The sequence below is a fragment of the Oncorhynchus keta genome, chromosome 10, assembly GCF_023373465.1.
Source record: "Oncorhynchus keta strain PuntledgeMale-10-30-2019 chromosome 10, Oket_V2, whole genome shotgun sequence".
Classification (NCBI taxonomy): domain Eukaryota; kingdom Metazoa; phylum Chordata; class Actinopteri; order Salmoniformes; family Salmonidae; genus Oncorhynchus; species Oncorhynchus keta.
Window position 1 is genome coordinate 36,717,357 of NC_068430.1, and position 5,234 is coordinate 36,722,590.

Genomic DNA, 5,234 nt, shown 5'->3' on the forward strand with positions numbered 1-5,234 from the left:
TCCATGGACTTCACAGTGTCCCAGAACTTTTTGGAGTTGGAGCAACAGGATGCAAATTTCTGCCTGAAGAAGCTGGCCTTAGCTTTCCTGACTGACTGCGTGTATTGGTTCCTGACTTCCCTGAACAGTTGCATATCGCGGGGACTATTTGATGCTATTGCAGTCCGCCACAGGATGTTTTTGTGCTGGTCGAGGGCAGTCAGGTCTGGAGTGAACCAAGGGCTATATCTGTTCTTAGTTCTGCATTTTTTGAACGGAGCATGCTTATCTAAAATGGTGAGGAAGTTACTTTTAAAGAATGACCAGGCATCCTCAGCTGACGGGATGAGGTCAATGTCCTTCCAGGATACCCGGGCCAGGTCGATTAGAAAGGCCTGCTCACAGAAGTGTTTTAGGGAGCGTTTGACAGTGATGAGGGGTGGTCGTTTGACTGCGGCTCCGTAGCGGATACAGGCAATGAGGCAGTGATTGCTGAGATCCTGGTTGAAGACAGCGGAGGTGTATTTGGAGGGCCAGTTGGTCAGGATGACGTCTATGAGGGTGCCCTTGTTTACAGATTTAGGGTTGTACCTGGTGGGTTCCTTTATGATTTGTGTGAGATTGAGGGCATCTAGCTTAGATTGTAGGACTGCCGGGGTGTTAAGCATATCCCAGTTTAGGTCACCTAACAGAACAAACTCTGAAGCTAGATGGGGGGCGATCAATTCACAAATGGTGTCCAGGGCACAGCTAGGAGCTGAGGGGGGTCGGTAGCAGGCGGCAACAGTGAGAGACTTATTTCTGGAGAGAGTAATTTTCAAAATTAGTCGTTCGAACTGTTTGGGTATGGACCTGGAAAGTATGACATTACTTTGCAGGCTATCTCTGCAGTAGACTAGATAGCAAGGGCTAGAAAGTTAGCCTTTGGGGGACGTTGCGATGGGGTGAGTCTGTTTATTCCTCTTCATGCGGTGACATCAATAGACCGGTCGTGGGTCCGGATATTGTAGCCCAGGAGTATGCTTCGGTGGTAGCACAGGAGCTCTGGCCGGGCTAGCTTCAAGCTAAGTGGGTGGAAACGCTAGCCAGGAGTAATCATCCGGGGTTGCGGTTAGCTAGATAGCTAGTTGTGAAGAATCCAGCTGAAAATGTTCCGTTTGCGGTGGGAATCCGGTGGGAGTCCGGGGATAAACAAATAATAGGTCCGTAATGCTCTGGTTAGAGTCGCATTGTTCGAACTGGCGAGAGCTTTCCGAGCTAAAGGTTAGCTGATGACCGGTTAGCTGAAGACCGCTAGCAATGGTTTGCTGACTGATAGCTGGTAGCTAGCTGGCTAGCTTCAGTTGAGGGGTTCCGGATCCAAAGTAGATATAAATACTTTAGAAAAAATAGCTACATTGGGTGAGGCGGGTTGCAGGAGAGTATTTAGAAGTTGGGGTTTCGCAAAATGTTTTAAAAGATATGCGAAGAAAAATCTGTTAAAAAAACGATATATACAAGGGACACGACACGACAAGACGTCTGACTGCTACGCCATCTTGGATCAACATGTGTGGGGGGTGGGACAAAAGGACTGTCTAAGGCTCTACAGTGAAGTAAGAAAATAATCACTAACCAAAACAGCAATAGACAAGGCATATTGACATTAGGGAGAGGCATGTGTAGCCGAGTGATCATAGGGTCCAATGAGTATCAATATGTGAATCAGGGAGCCGATTCAGTAATTGCTACTACGCTAGGCGAGCTGGAGACACGGCGATTCAGACAACTAGCGGGCTGGAGCTAGCAGATGGTCCATCGGCGATGTTGCAACGGAAGAGCCTGTTGAAACCACCTCAAACTATTACGTCGGCTGACCAGTCGTGATGGATCGGCGGGGCTCTGTGTCGGCAGTAAAGGGTCCAGGCCAATTGGCAAAAGAGGTATTGTACCCAATAATTAGCTGGTGGACCTATTTGGCAAGCCGGGAGATGGGCCTAGCTCGAAGCTAGATCAAGGCTAAATGGTGCTTGCTTCAGGACAGAGACGTTAGCTAGGAGTAGCCACCCGGATTGCAGCTAGCCAGCTGCGATGATCCGGTGTAAAGGTTCAGAGCTTGCGGTATAAATCCAGAGATGTGGTAGAGAAGAAGCATTCCGATATGCTCTGGGACAATATCGCGCTATGCAGACTGGCAGGTATTGACCGAGCTGAGGCTGGCTGGTGTCCGAGTTAACTGTGAAGACTGCTAGCAGTGGCTAACTGACTACTAGCTAGTAGCTAGTTATCTGCCTATCTTCAGATGGGGGTTCTGGTTTTAAAGTATAAAAATAGCAGATCCGTACCACATTGGGTGAGGTGGGTTGCAGGAGTGTATATTCAGTCCGTAGATGAAAATATAAATTAGGAAAACGATATATAAAACAATATTTACACGGGACAAGACAAAACACACGTCCGACTACTACGCCATCTTGGATGCTAATAGGTCCTGTAGTGGGGTGGCAGGGCAGCAGTCATGTATCGGTGGGGGGATGTGAGGGGAAAAGGTCTGGGGGTATGTAAGTCCGTGTGGGAACTGTACTTGACTGCATGTTGCTTTAATATGCAAGTAGAAAGCCAATGTGTGTGTGTAAGGGTACATAGGTGTGTGCAAGGCTTGTGCTGTTTGTTCCAGGGTTAAGTGCCTTGCTCAAGGGCACATCTACAGATTATTCACCTAGTCGGCTTGAGGATTCACACCAGAGACCATTTGGTTACTGGGGCAACACTCTTAATCACTAGGCTACCCTACATGAATCCTAGCCCGTCACTGTGAGTGGGATTATACATCAACACCTTCGGCTCTTTAATATCATTGAAACTCAATTCCAAGTCTCTGTTGGAAATCATTCTTTGTCTTCATGGCACTTCCTGCTTTAAATAAAGATGAATAATTTACTTATTTAGGCCCATCGGCCCATGAACAACATACAAGTAGGCTGTCAACGATGCTTCTCCAGCAAACTTAACTTTGGGCAGTCTTCTCCATCTCATTCCAGGAGTTGCCCATCTTTCTGTGCTCTGTTTAGATGTAATAATAAATAAAGAAATAAAATAAAGGTTAGATGAAAAACAATCCTCACATGAAGGATTGCACACAAACACTCACTCATTGATTGTTGGATCTGTAGGTTGTTTTGCTAAATGGTGGCGTCATAGATGAAAGTACTGCAATGTGTTACACATGCAGAAGATGATGATTATAGGCATGGCAGCAAAGATGTGAATGTTTTGCTGGCTGTGCCAATGTTATTAAAACTGATTCCTAAACATTGTGTTGGCTCTGGATCTGAGTGTGAAAAATGGTCTAGCACACATTAGAAGCAAAGGAATATACTGTAGGATTGATGAAACTCCAAACTCTGATTGGAGACGTCTATAAAGATAAAGTACTATTACGTTATTCTAAACAGCACAATGAAAAAATAGCAGTGCTCCATTCTGAATCATTCACACACATCTGATTCTCACTTTTGGTTCAAGTGTTCAGTCAATTAAACCTATACCACATATGCGCTTGATGTTTTACAGTAGTGTCAAAATGTGTCATCGTTGTTAGTAGGCTGGCTCCTCCTTCCTGTACATCTGTCTGCTATGTTAAATGGGGGATGGCAGTCATGTATGCGCATAACTTGACTCGCTTGACTCGTTATTTTCAGCTCCTAGTGGAGCAAAGGGCCTCAGCTGTGCATCTCCAGCTAATTCTGTTCTGGGCGGTTTTCTTGACTTCATTCCAGGTGGTTCCTACATGCCTTTTTCATCCCAGTCTCCACAGTCCTGCGTTTATTGTATATTTTTCTTATTTTTGTGGATCCATTTGTAAATATCCAAGTATTCTGCTGAACACTGCACATTGCTCTGTAAGAAACGCCTGACTTCACCTGAAAGACTTCCTGCCATCTCCCTTTGCTGTGATACATCTTACTGTCTCACATCTTTATATACATCAGATTTTATGTACAAATTGTTCCAGATATGAACTCTGCAGACCAATGTAAGGTAGAGTAAAACATTATTTTTTTTAATGATTCAAGACCCTCCTCTCTTGACACTTTTAATTGGAAAATAATGTCCATCAATCGCATTACCACCCTACAAGATGAGTCAGAGGTTGTCTTAGCAGATACGCAAACTGTTTACATATCACCCTCCATTCATTCTTGGAAGATAGGTAGATAATGGCTTTTAAATTACCGTGATGGCACTCAAGTGTAAAGCTCATAATTGTGCCTGAGCCTTGTCAGTGGGAGTAGGTTGCGACATGAGCTTGGCACAGTGCTTCCTCCTATGAAGACATGCTAGTACATAAATTAGATGTGGAGATGAAACAGTCTGTCTGGAGAGTCTAATTGATCTGAGAGAGTGGCTCTCTAAGCCCCCAGAACGTAAATTCCCACTTATCTGGGCAAACTCTGAACATGCCCCTCATGCCTCATGAAATAAAGATGCCAAAAATAGGATGTGGTTTCTCCCTCCACCCTGCTTACCGGCCCAGTGCTGTCTGAAGATATTTTCTGGCTGATGAACACCTACCTAAGGAGAATACACAGCCCGGTAAGTAATAGTAGCTGTATGAGCTGATGCATGGACATCATTGTGACCTTTGACCTTTTACCATAGTGTCTGAATGAAAAATACATGAATGAAAATACAGATATACTTACCTGGCAGGGCAGACACCTTAATCATTAAGGAGGTTCACCCAGGGAGAGGCTCAGCTGCTGCACTCCGGCTGTGCTGACTGTTGCAAATTCTCCAAATGTGGCAATCTCTACTGCATCATTTGTGGTAGTCAGAGCATAAAAAGAGATTTCAGGAGTGTGCTTAGCTACTCATTTTACTGCTAGTGTTGATGAGTTTGTATGAAGTGAGGTTGTTCTCTAAAAACAGCTTCTAAACTGAACTAGTCACTGGTCAGTGAGGAAAACAGAGAAAAGAGGAGGGGGAGACCCATTATTCACCTGTGATGCTGACCAGCTGTGTTGAAGCGCTAAGAGACTTGGAGAAGAAGACCCCTAGAAGACCAGAGTGACACCCCGATGGATTCTGATCCTTTGTTTACCACAAAAAAAGTCTGAGCCTCTCCCCCCTCCCTTCTCCCCCTCATTGCTAGGCATCTCAGGGGGGAGGAAGCCTGGGAAACTATGACTTCACTGTTTTTCAGGCACAAAGATCCATTGTGAAGCATGTTCAGTATTTCATTCTAAAGAGCCAGAGTGGGTGCCACTGCTAGT

The 5,234-nt window shown here is 45.1% G+C and overlaps 1 non-coding gene across 1 annotated transcript; it reads left to right on the forward strand.

Annotated features, from left to right (window-relative positions):
• The first annotated feature begins 4,656 nt into the window (after nt 1-4,656).
• On the forward strand, nt 4,657-4,817 carry LOC118389663 (U1 spliceosomal RNA). The gene has a single exon (XR_004826794.1). It is a non-coding gene; the product is annotated as a U1 spliceosomal RNA (small nuclear RNA).
• The last annotated feature ends 417 nt before the right edge of the window (nt 4,818-5,234 follow it).